The 13857-nt window shown below is 40.3% G+C and overlaps 1 long non-coding RNA gene across 1 annotated transcript in view; it reads right to left on the minus strand.

Annotated features, from left to right (window-relative positions):
- Window positions 1–3579: 3579 nt before the first annotated feature.
- The window catches only part of LOC131808598 (uncharacterized), an 80554-nt gene continuing 70276 nt past the window's right edge, over window positions 3580–13857 (minus strand). The window contains exon 4 of the long non-coding RNA XR_009344844.1: window positions 3580–4551. This is a non-coding gene — a long non-coding RNA (uncharacterized LOC131808598). The remainder of the gene's footprint in view (window positions 4552–13857) is intronic.

A 13857-nucleotide genomic window follows, 5' to 3' on the forward strand; every position in this document is an offset into this window, starting at 1 on the left:
GGGGTCTCCTCTATAAGGACACTAATCCCATTCATGACCTAATTACCTCCCCTAATCACCTTCCTAATATTGTTGGGGGTTAGGATTTCAACACATGAAGTTGAGGGGAGCAAAAACATTCAGTCTATAGCAGGGATCTTTATGGGCCAGTAAGATTGATACAAGATGATATACAAGGAGACATAATGAAGAGTATCACTTCTGGGAGCCTTCCCTCAGTAGCAGAGCTGGTTGTCCCTTCTAAAAGACCTCCTCATCTAACTTTAAAGAACTGCAAAGAGATCTAAGAGTTTACCAAATTGACAGGCTAACAGATTATCTTGACACAGTTTAATGGATGCTGGTACAAGACTCTGCACCAGAGACAAAGGACTGTATCGCTCACAGCACATTAAGTAGCATGAGCTTTAGCACATTGACATTGGCTTCCATTGCTCCCTAGTGCCCTGGAAACAATGCAGATGGGCCCAAATAGATGCCTGTGGGCTGTGTTACAGTAGAGGAACTCTGAACGCAGGAAAACCAAATCTTTTATAGTGGTCAGTAAACATGCCTGCTCTTTGCTCTATAGGGAGACATCATCTGTGTTATACTGTTTTATACTTTGTATACAATTGTATACCGTTATATACGTTTTTAGACGGAGGCATCATGTCTGTCTTCCATGGCTGTTTGTTACACAAACATCCTTGAAAAGATATTTTGGACAAATGGGTAGTCAGTACTTCATTCACAAGATGTGCAGAAATGCAAGATACTTAATGGGGAATTGTCTTGAAAGCAAATGAGTAGCCCCAGTCCATCCACATGCAGGTATGGGCATGTTTATTCCTTAGGTAACAGCAACTTTATTTGAACAATCCTAATTCCTCTCCCATGCTCTAATCACACATCTCCTGCTCCAACTGAACATTCATCTAGCTATCTGCAATACTTACATTTAAAATGTCTACAACTAGATACATCTTCCTTCAGTAACTTTCTGGTTTTATTACTACCATTTCCCTGGCTCAAACCCTACAAGACATTTTTAAAATTCCATCTTCTTCCTTATCACTCATAACTAATCAATCACAAAGTTCAATCAGCTCTTCCTTTGAAATTTATACTGTTTCTCCCCGGCCATTTATACTGTCATTAGTTTAGTCCAGAATTTTATATCATTCCTAGACTGCTCAAGAAATGTCCTAACTAGCTTTCTAGATTCCTATTCTCCTTCTTGACACTTTTTAATCCTCTTAAGTCACAGTATTGATTGTACCACACTCTTCTTAAGAAAAGGTTGAGCAACTTTACATAGTCTGTTTGAAAGAAGGCTCTATACTTCTTTCCCAAACACTCCGGCCACGCTGGGCCGTATCTCCTAGCACTCTGTCTGGTGGTAGGCATGCCTCCTTTCTCTATCTGCCACAGTCATACACCTCCCGCCTTCCTTCCTCCCCTCCCCAACCACCTGTACCTTTTTTTTTTTTTTTAAATTTTATTTATTTATTTGACATATAGAGATCACAAGTAGACAGAGAGGCAAGCTGAGAGAGAGGAGGAAGCAGGCCCCCTGCCGAGCAGAGAGCCCGATGCGGGGCTCGATCCCAGGACCCTGGGATCATGACCGGAGCTGAAGGCAGAGGCTTTAACCCACTGAGCCACCCAGGCGCCCCCCACCTGTACCTTTGTAGAAACCTTGATTTCATCTCTTCAAGCTTAAGATCTCGAATTTTAATGGTCTACCCCACACTAACTTCCTTTGTCCAGTTAGATTTATTTAAATATTTAGTTATATTCTGTTATACATGACTGCTTAATTGTTTTGTCTTATGTACCCATCTAAGTTTTAAGTTCCTGGAGGACAAGAACTATCATTTGCATGTCTTTTATACTACTCAGTATCTCCTTAGTAGCGACTTGGGCAAAAGGTAGAAACCAGATTCTTTCACTTGCTAGTCATGTGGCTAGGAAGGTAGTATCTGCACCTCAATTTCCTCATTTAAAAAAACGAGATACAGGGGTGCCTGGGTGGCTCAGTCGGTTGAGTATCCAACTCTTGGTTTCAGCTCAAGTAATCATCTCAGGATCCTGGGATCAAGCCCTGCAATGGGCTCCATGCTCAGTGGGGAGTCTGCTTAAGGATTCTCTCGCCCTCTCCTCCTCCTCCTGCTCTCTCTCTCTCTCTCTCCCTCTCCCTCAAATAAATAAATACATATTTTTTAATAAAATGAAATATAAATAGTACCTACACCACAGAGTTTTTGGGATAAAATAAATTAGATAATATGGGAAAATTTTAGCAAGTTATCTGGCATATAGGAAGAACTTAATATTGACCATTATTATTAATCTTACAGTGATAAATGATATATAAATGAACGAACAAATGAATGAATGTATGAGATACATGGTCTTCTTTCTTGGGGGACTCCAGTCTAATGACCCCATATAACCTTGAAAAATAGTTATGATTGCATACCAGTGACCCATGGGAGAGACTGGATGGACGATGGGGACAAGCAACTTCCAAGGAACTAACTTAATCATTGAAAACATGGAATCTTCAGAGATAAGAGAGAGCCTGATAAGAGAGAAGAAACAAAATTACAGTACAGGTAGTTTGTCTCTTTTCTGTTTCCATGTTTCTCTCTGCCTCTTACGTAAGCCTAAGGCTCTTGAAACAGGTGAGGGCCCTGGAGAAGCAGCGGTGTGGCAACTGGTCGAAGAGTTCCCTGGCTGGGGGTTGGAAACTATTCCAGAGGGGACACATCCTGTCTTTCTCCCAGGGCATCTCTGCCTTCCTAAATCTGCCTACAGGCAAGCTTGTTAAGAGCTAGTTCTATGGAAAGTTGTCACTGCTCATCAGAACCACAGTGCTGCTTAATGTTTGTTAGAAGAAGCTAATGTTCACTAATTGGTTGGGCAAAAAGGCAAAAGAATTCTCTCTTAAAGAGTATAACATCTTAAGTCCTCTTCGATTGGCAAATTACCATGATTATCCTTTCAGGCCCTTCCTGTCTGTCAAGTACTGTGTTATCTGACAAATAATCTGGTAAAGTAAGTACTACAATATCCACTTTCAAGAAAAGAACATTTAGGAGCACCTACATTAATTAAGGTTTTTGATCATACAGCTAATAAGTGATGGAGCTTGGATTAAAAAACCTAGGCATTCCTGCCCTCAAAAGTCTAGGAGCATGTCCCCTCAACACTAGGGTACAATAGAATCTAAACAAGTCAAGCCTTGGATTCCTACTTAAGAGTGCTTTCATCCACATTCTCCAAACTTCCTTTTGCCATTTACCAGCCATTAACACAACTGTGTAAGTGAGATTATCAAATGCTTTTTTTTTTCAATTTATTTATTTTCAGAAAAACAGTATTCATTATCTTTTCACCACACCCAGTGCTCCAGGCAATCCGTGCCCTCTATAATACCCACCACCTAGTACCCCAACCTCCCACACCCCCGCCACTTCAAACCCCTCAGATTGTTTTTCAGAGTCCATAGTCTCTCATGATTCACCTCCCCTTCCAATTTACCCCAACTCCCTTCTCCTCTCTAACACCCCTTGTCCTCCATATTTGTTATGCTCCACAAATAACTGAAACCATATGATAATTGACTCTCTCTGCTTGACTTATTTCACTCAGCATAATCTCTTCCAGTCCTGTCTATGTTGCTACAAAAGTTGAGTATTCATCCTTTCTGATGGAGGCATAATACTCCATAGTGTATATGGACCACATCTTCCTTATCCATTCGTCTGTTGAAGGGCATTTTGGTTCTTTCCATAGTTTGGTGACCATGGCCATTGCTGCTATAAACATTGAGGTACAGATGGCCCTTCTTTTCACGACATCTGTATCTTTGGGGTAAATACCCAGTAGTGCAATGGCAGGGTCATAGGGAAGTTCTATTTTTAATTTCTTGAGGAATTTCCACACTGTTCTCCAAAGAGGCTGTACCAACTTGCATTCCCACCAACAGTGTAAGAGGGTTCCCCTTTCTCCACATCCTCTCCAACACATGTTGTTTCCTGTTTTGTTCATTTTGGCCATTCTAACTGGTGTAAGGTGATATCTCAATGTGGTTTTAATTTGAATCTCCCTGAGGGCTAATGATGATGAACATTTTTTCATGTGTCTGATAGCCATTTGTATGTCTTGACTGGAGAAGTGTCTGTTCATATCTCCAGCCCATGTTTTGATATGTTTGCCTGTTTCATGTGTGTTGAGTTTGAGGAGTTCATTATAGATCCTGGATATCAACCTTTTGTCTGTACTGTCATTTGCAAATATCTTGTCCCATTCCGTGGGTTGCCTCTTTATTTTTTTGACTGTTTTCTTTGCTGTGCAGAAGCTTTTGATTTTGATGAAGTCCCAAAAGTTTATTTTCGCTTTTGTTTCCTTTGCCTTTGGAGACATATCTTGAAAGAAGTTGCTGTGGCTGATATCGAAGAGATCATCCTCAATGGGAAAAAGCTTGCAGCCTTCCCGTTGAGATCAGGAACAAGACAAGGATGCCCACTTTCACCACTCTTATTCAACATAGTATTAGAAGTCCTAGCAACAGCAATCAGACAACAAAGAGAAATAAAAGTATCCAAATTGGTAATGAAGAAGTCAAACTCTCTCTCTTTGCAGATGACATCATTCTTTATATGGAAAACCCAAAAGACTCCACCCCCAAACTACTAGAACTCATACAGCAATTCAGCAACATGGCAGGATACAAAGTCAATGTGCAGAAATCAGTGGCTTTCTTATACACTAACAATGAAAATACAGAAAGGGTAATTAGAGAATCGATTCCATTTACTATAGCACCAAGAACCATAAGATACCTGGGAATAAACCTAACCAAAGAGGTAAAGGATCTGTACTCAAGGAACTACAGAACACTCATGAAAGAAATTGAAGAAGACACAAAAAGATGGAAGACCATTCCATGCTCTTGGATCGGAAGAATAAACATTGTTAAAATGTCTATACTGCCTAGAGCAATATATACTTTTAATGCCATTCTGATCAAAATTCCACCAGTATTTTTCACAGAGCTGGAGCAAATAATCCTAAAATTTGTATGGAATCAGAAGAGACCCCGAATCGCTAAGGAAATGTTGAAAAACAAAAATAAAGCTGGGGGCATCATGTTACCTGATTTCAAGCTTTATTACAAAGCTGTGATCACCAAGACAGCATGGTACTGGCATAAAAACAGACACATAGACCAGTGGAACAGAGTAGAGAGCCCAGATATGGACCCTCAACTCTATGGTCAATTAATCTTCGACAAAACAGGAAAAAATATACAGTGGAAAAAAGACAGTCTCTTCAATAAATGGTGCTGGGAAAACTGGACAGCTATATGTAGAAGAATGAAACTCGACCATTCTCTTACACCTTACACAAAGATAAACTCAAAATGGATAAAAGACCTCAACGTGAGACAGGAATCCATCAGAATCCTAGAGGAGAACATAGGCAGTAATCGCTTCGATATCAGCCACAGCAACTTCTATCAAATGCTTTTTGAGCGTGGGTTTTTATAGGCTGAAGGGAGAAGACAGGAGGGGGACACTGAGCCTCTCCATAGGGGTGAGGGAAGAAGCCAGCTGTGTGCAGCTGAAGGCAAATGAAAACAAATTTACTTGTTAACTGAGGGCTAGCTCTCTATGTAGCAACTAAAATTGTTTTTACATCTATTGCCAGACAGAACTTCTGTTACGGCTCCTCATGTCACCAGTAGGAAAATATGGGTTCCTCCTAGAGTTCTTGATTCTGAATCTGTTACTATACTTTTTAAAAAATAATGCTAATAGATACAATAAAATGGAATCTTAACCACAGTCACAGTGCCATCTTCATGAAAATATTGGCTCTGGAAAAGGTACAGCCTGGTAGGAATCCAAAGACATAGAAATATGCTTTGAGAATCATGTTCCTGGACTGAAACAGATCTCACATTAAGGAAGGTTGGCCGAGGCCAAGGTTCCCAAGGGCAGGAAGCAGAGGGCGGTGGGGTGGGGGCGGGGGTGGGGAGGGAGAAGCCGAGTACCTTATTTTTCTGCAGTCTCAGTGGAATAGGGCAGTCAGGGAGGGTATATGTTGGTTTCTACTACCTCTTCCAAGGGAAAAAGCAGTCCAGGTTAGTGTCTCCTCCACAAAAGTAGGAATAGTTTGCCTTAACCAGGAGACTACAGACCCTCCATGGAACTGTAAAGATGTTTTTTTGGCCCATGCCAGTTCCTCTTCCAGAGGGTTTTTCCCACCCCTGGGTGTCCCAAATCCTACAACTCCTGCCCTGCGCCATCTCTTATTTCCATTGTCTCCACTCCCATTTTATTGAATTAAATAGTTAAATAGACAACTGTTTTTAAATTATGTTTTAAAACTAACTTGAGGGGCGCCTGGGTGGCTCAGTCGTTAAGTGTCTGCTTTCAGCTCAGGTCATGATCTCAGGGTCCTGGGATGGAGCCCCGCATTGGGCTCCCTGCTCAGCTAGGAGTCTGCTTCTCTCTCTCCCTCTGCCCCTCCTCCTCCATGCTCGCTTGTGCATGTGCACGCACATACTCTTTCTCTCTCTCTCTCTCTCTCTCTCACAAAAAAATAAATAAAATCTTTTAAAAAAGAAGGCTAACTTGATGGTTAAGTAACTTAACAGTTAACTTGATGATTAAGAGAGATATTATTTCTGCCTTACATTTTGATAAGTGTCCTCCAAAAAGATATGTTGAAGTCCTAACTCTTGATAACTCTGAATGTGACCTTAGTTGGAAATAGTCTGCAGACAGAACCAAGTAAAGATGAGATCATACTGGGTTAAAGTAGGCACTGGTGTCCTTAAAAGATGGCTGTGAACAGACATAGACACATACAGAGAAAAGTCAGTCCTGTGGAGATGAGGCCAGAGACTCGAGTGATGCAACTATAAACCAAGGATTGCCAAGGATGGCAGACAATGACTAGAAGCTAGGAAGAGGCAAGGAAGGATTTTCCTGGAGCCTTCTGAGGGAGCATGTCTCTGCTGGCAGGTTGGTTTTGGACTATTGGCCTTCAGAACTATGAGAGAATAATTTTTTTTTTTTTTAAGCCACCCAGTTTGTGATACTTTGTTATATTAGTCTTAAGAAACTAATACAAGTTCTTTCATATGCATTCATCTTTTTTCTTCTTTTTTTCTTTCCTGGTTTTGCTACCTAGTGCATCCCCAGCACTTATCAAAGTTCTTGGCAACACAATCAGAGCTCAATTCATACATGTTGAATGAATGAATGAATGAATGAACGGTTTATGTATGCACACAATCATTATATAAAAGTACCCTTTCTGATCAATATGTCCCTTGTAATAGTAGCCCATAAATCAATAAATCCACACATGTACACTGAATAAATAATAATTATCACATAAAGGTACTCTTATATTAACCTAAGAGCCATAAGCCATACAAATAAACAAAACTAACAACTGAAAAAAATTCCTATTAAAAGAGACAATATGAAGTTATATTTGTTAATAGGAAAATAGGAAAATTTTTTTTAAGATTTTATTTATTTGACAGACAGAGATCACAAGTAGGCAGAGAGGCAGGCAGAGAGGGGGGGGCGGGAAGCAGGCTCTGCACTGAGCAAAGAGCCCGATGTGGGGCTCAATCCCAGGACCCTGGGACCATGACCCGAGCTGAAGGCAGAGGCCCCAACCCACCGAGCCACCCAGGCACCCCAAAAATAGGAAAATTTTTTAAAAGGAGCAGCCTGTTTTCTCTTTTCCATATTCTCCCTGAAATTGTCAAAATTGATTAGTCATGCCAGTAACATATCATAGTCACTGCCATAGTCAAATCCTCAACTATAGATTCTGGTCTGTGTAGGAGTCAATATTATTCACAAAGAAAGATATGACCCATTATCTGTATATATCTCACTGCTGTCAAGGTGTAGGAGTCACTCAAATTAGTGATACAGATGGATACAGCTTGAATTATGAAATCCTCATCTTTTCCAAATGCTCTTCTTTAGTATCCTTCCTCTCCTTATTGTTGAAATCAACTTATAATCCTACTCTACATTGGTCTAGTTCTGTATTAGCTCCTATGACAGTGTTTTTCAAAGTGCACTCCAGGGATCACCTGCATTAGAACTACCTTTTAAAGCTGGTATAGGATGCCTGGATGGCTCAGTCGGTTAAGTGTCTGCCTTTGGCTCAGGTCATGATCCCAGGGTCCTGGGATCAAGTCCCACATCAGGCTCCTTACTCAATGGGGAGCCTGCTTCTCTTTCTGCCTGCCTCTCTCTCTCTCTCTCTCTGACACTTAAGTAAATAAAATCTTTAAAAACAAACAAAAAAAAGCTAGTATAATTAAAACAGTGTGGTATTGGTGCATGAAGAGACAGATACAGTCATATTACAGAAGAGAAAGTCTGGAGTTAAACCCAAATCTATATGGAATCTAGAATATGATAAAAGGAGCAATGCAAATATGGGCAATGATAAAAGTAAGGAATAGATTATCTAGTAAGAGACACTGGGGAAACTGCATAGCTATCCAGAAAAAAAAATAAGTTGCAACCAAATTTTACATCTTTTCCTAGAATAAATTCTATTGGGATTAAAGATTTAATATATTTTTTTAAATCCATAAAGATACTATAAAATTATATGGGATAATTTTTCATAATCTCAGAATAGGGAAGGCCTTTTAAATAACATAAAATCCAGAAGTCCCTATGGGCCCCTTGCATAAAACATTAATGAATTCATAAGTTACATTTTTATTAAAAGCTATTCTGCAGAAGCCACCAAAAGGGAAGCCAAAAGATAAAAGACAAACTGGGGGAAATATCTGCAGCTCAGATCCCAACCAGAGGCTTAATTTCTCTAATAGATAAAGAGTTTCTGCAAACCAGTAAAATAAAGATCAAAAGATCCAGCAGAAAACTAGTCAAAGGAAACAAACGGGCTTCACACACACAAATACAAATGACTCTCAAACATATTCAGGTATGCTCATCTTCTTCTCATGGTAAAAGAATTATAAATTATAACAGCAATGAGATACTTTTTTGACCTATCCTATTGGCAAAGTTAAAAAGTTTGACAGTACAGTTTGCTGGCTAGAGTTTGTGAACAAATGGTACTCATGCTCGTAGGAGTATAAATAAATAGAACTTCTGTGAAGGGCAATTTGGCAATATCTACCCAAATCACAAAATCTCTTACCATTTGGCCCAATAATTCCACTTCTAAGAATGTATCCAGATATAATCACCTATGTGGGAAATGACATGTACACATGGTACTTGTTGCTACACTGTTCACATTTGCGAGGAATCAGAAACAACCCGCGTGTCCATCAGCAGTATACCATTAAATGAATTATGATATACTCCCACAACGGAATACTATGTGGTCAGTAATAAGAATGAGAAAACTTTATATACTGGTATGGTTACACCCTCAAAGAAACATTGTTAAATGGAAAAAAAAGTACAAAACAGTGTGCATGGTATGCTACCATGTGAATGAAAAGGGGAAAATACATATGTCATTTTTGCTTAATATGCATAAAGCAAATATTTCTTCGAAAGATATACAAGAAAAATTGCAGAGTCCTAGACTGTAATCCCTTCCCCAGACCTACTAAGGCATAATGTGTGCAGGCACTGGGTTCTGAAGCTTACTGATATTTGATAAGCACTAACCTTATGGAGGAAAAAATTTGAGAAGTACTTGGAGATTTGCTGCCCTAGTTCCAACATGTATAATTTTGCTATTTCTCAAATCTAGTCTACCCTGTCCCAGCTCTAATAACTAGCTCCCTACCCCTATAACTTCACCTCTGACTCAGTAAACTATGTAGTTCCATTGTGTCCAACCTCTCCTTTCTGGTGTGTTAGGGGCCTCAGCCCCTGAATTGGGTCAGGGTATCTGGAACCACGATGGACCTAAACATGCACAGTTCTGGCAACATTTCCTTGCTTGCACTTGATTTGGGCATTGGAAATGAGAGAAAAACTCAGTGGTCAGTTCAAGGAGTGAGCAGGGAGCAAAACCAGAGCCCAAGATTTGGGTTGACAGCAGAGGACAGAGATGATACAGGAACCCACTGAGAGAAGGAAGATGTCCCCTAAGGTGAGGGACTGAAGAAACTTTTGAAAGGGAGCCAATAATTGAGACTTTGGTTGGGAAACAGTCGGGAACAAGACTATGTGTTCTTCGAGAACCAAAGCTCTGCCTTCTCTTTCAAAGCTACCTCTGCCATCACCAACACACACCCCTGAGCTGAGTCATGGGGCTGGGCTTCTGCTAACCAGCTCCAGACTCTTCTGAGCTGCCTGGTTACTTGTCTAAATTTCTGAATGCCTCCTGTTCCCACCAATCATGAAATACCTCCAACCTCTCAGGACACACTTTCTAGACTGAACTTGCTCCCTAGCATCTACCGCTGCATCTGTTCTCCATTGACACTTCCCCTCCACTGGTTGGATCTCATTCCCACATCCCAGCTCTCCAGGCCTGCACTATTACCCCAAAGGGAATCAAGTCCCATGGGGCATCATAACCTGGTTGCTGGTTGAAAGTCATGTCACAGGTTAGATGGGAGCTCTGCCTGAAACTACTTGGTCTGTTAACACAACTACCTGCAGTATATAATCATATTGATGCAGGTTTAATTCAGAGTGATGCATAGCAATGGAGTAAATGTTTGGCTGGTCTTAAGCTGGTGCAAGTATAGGACCTTAGTTATCAGATGTCAGAAAAATAGGAGAAGTAGGTTAATGGATAACAGTTGGCAGAGGTTAGAACCGATCAAGGATATGTCAGGTCAAACAAGCAAGAGTCTTGTGACATAAGTTTGATTCTGAAGCAACATCTGCCCCCCACCCCTCTTTGCCAAGGCAGGTTTGGTATGGGAGTGATCCCAAAGCTTCTTGCTTGGGTAAGCAATCACGGGTGGCTATGGAGGGGGCAAGAGAGTGGCAGAAGGCTCTAAACCTCATAATAGGTGTATATGCAGCTTGGTGGACAGATCCCTGGACTAAGGTCCCAGTAGACCTAAGTACTGCTCCTAACTCCTCTCTATGCCCCTCATTTCAGTGACCTCCACCTCAGTCTTGTCCAATGGAGCCACCTTGCTTTCAATTCAGTATCCCTAGACCAGGAACCTGGATTACATCCATACACTACCTGACTCTGATAATCAAGAGCAGACGTTTAGCTCCTTTAGGTCGGTTTCATGTAAAGAACATTTCAAATATGCCATCACTGTTAGCAATCCTGGAAACACTTTGATGTCTGAGAGTGAACAGCCTGTGTCCTTATCAGCTGAGGCCACTGTCTATGAAGCGTTCAATTTCAAAAACAAAACAAAACAAAACAAGACAATAAAAATAAAAAATCTTGACACAAGTTGGGCCTACAGAAACTTCTAGCTAAAAAGAGGAAACAGTTCTTTATATATGAAATTTCCTGGTCATATTAGTATAAAGAGAGGATTTTAGCCAAGTGGGACTTTGTTTTTAATGAAGTAGAAATTTACTTTAGAAGAGAAAGGAACATCATGAAGCCCTTTGAGGGCTTTAGTTTTCTCCAACCTTGAAGGCTGTCTGTCTTCCTACATTCAATCTGTGAACTGAGAACTGTGTGCCACTCTTTCCAGGGAAGTGGCCTCTGCCAGAGTTGACCCCAAAATGTCAGCAGTGCAAGTAAGTGCTAGCAAAATAACTGTCTTCTGCGTTAAATAAAATTCCACTTGCTCTTTTCTCTCCTTTTTCTGTGGAGCAAGTCAGCAGTTACCATTAAAAAAAAAATTCTGCATTCCCTAAACATTTGACACATTTAAAAATTTATTTATTTATTTACTTATTTATCTGTCATAGAGAGAGAGAGAGCACAAGCACGCAAGTAGGCAGAGGCAGAGAGAGAAGCAGGCTCCCCCTGAGCGGAGGGCGGGCCTGATGCAGGACTCGGTCCCAGGACACTTGGATCATGACCTGAGCCGAAGGCAGTGGCTTAACCGACTGAGCCACCCAGGCATCCCACATTTGACACATTTAGAAGTCTCCCCAAGACTCAAGTACTGCTGAAATGTTAAGGGTTTTCTATTGAAGTGTCTTAACCTGTCTCCCTAATGTCCAGCATTGTGGAGTGTTTTCTATCAAAAGTTACTCATTATTTCTATTACTCTACTATTTCTCAGTGTTTTCTATCAAAAGTTACTCATTATTTCACTAACCGCCTCAAACATTTTAAAGAGTATCTCATGTTCTGCAGGGTGAAGCTGAGTTCCTCACCCTGGCATTCAAAGTCTTCCTTCCAGGCTAGTACCCTAAAGGAACTCTTAATCCAAGTTAGAAAGATCCTCTCACTGCCTCTATTAAACACCTTACATTCTCCTGATACTTTATGTCCACTCTGGCCATTTCTTCTTCCTTTCCACTATCCAATGTTTACATTTTAAAAAATACCTAGGGCTAGTCCTTCCCTCTTCATACTGGAAGTGCACTTAGCTCAGTAAACTCTCTCTCCATGTTACATTTGCAGAACCTGCTGACTCTCTGTTCCCCTCATTTGGTATGTTGTTTTATGACAGGCCTTGTTGTTTTTCTAACTTGTTTTTCTATTCCACTCAGGTACATATTGACCTTTTCACTTTGGATGTTTGACTCTGAGGGCAAGGATCATATCTATCATTAGATTAGCACACAGCGGACTCACAATAAATATTTACTAATTTTAACTGACAGTTAAAAGATGACAAGCCTTGCTTTCATCTTTCTCCATAACCTTCCCTAACTTGCTTTTTATCATGAATCATTCCAGTTCCAAAAGGCCAACCTTTTCTTTTGGTTAGAACTTGTCTGGAATTGCAGGTTTAGCCCCTAGAAAGGTATTCTCCAGGAGAGACAGCAAAGCTTGGAAGAGTAGTAAGATGGTTCTCTCCATCACTTTCACCTTTATTTTCAAGGTGAAAGGAGCCCTCTTCCATTAGCCTGCTGCTGCCTCTTAAATACTCTGACTCAACATGAATAAACAAAAAAAATCTTCTCCTGGGTCACCTTACACAAAATGGACAGGCTTTATTAATTACTAATGGAGACCAAAAGGAACACAGAAACAAAAAAAAATTTTAAAGACATACGTGTGTATAGATAAGTATTTAAAAGACATATATAGCATATTATGCATATATATTTACATATAGTCTAAATTTTGATCATTCTAACATTAGCTCAATCCCAAGGTGCTCAAGACCAGTCCTATTCCACAAGGCAGTGATAGTAATTGTGCCTGGCAAGCATGTCTTTCAAAGAGATGCAGGGGCCCTAGATGGGAGATCTGAGTAGTAGGGTTGGACTTAAAGTCTCTTTCTCTTTTTCCCTCTCCCTACCAACCCTGCTCTGTATCTGTCAGTCTTGCTTGTGAAATAATAATCAATAGCATTTGCTGAGTGTTTTCTATTTGCTAACTACTTTAACTAGATTATCTCATTCAGTTCTCATATTACCTTTATGAGGTAGGTATTATTATTATCCTGGGGAAAGAGAGGATATAGGACATATAATCAATGAGTGAGTGATGGGCTGTATAATGTCACTCTTGAGCTTTAGACGTTTGAGGAATAGGAAACAACAACCCAAGTACTTATGCCTAAAATTTTTTTGCTATCTTTACCTGGGGATAGAGTGTAAACACTACTGATGGACTATCTTCAAGAGCACAGCTTCACCCTTTCATTCCCAAACAATAATTACATCTTAATATAGTGCAACAATTGTTGTGTTCAAGATAGTAACACAAGGGTCCATTCTTTATGGTTCAGCACAAGAGCCTCAATATTTTTCTTGACATGGTAAATGATGCTTC

Source organism: Mustela lutreola, chromosome 9 (assembly GCF_030435805.1).
Source record: "Mustela lutreola isolate mMusLut2 chromosome 9, mMusLut2.pri, whole genome shotgun sequence".
Classification (NCBI taxonomy): domain Eukaryota; kingdom Metazoa; phylum Chordata; class Mammalia; order Carnivora; family Mustelidae; genus Mustela; species Mustela lutreola.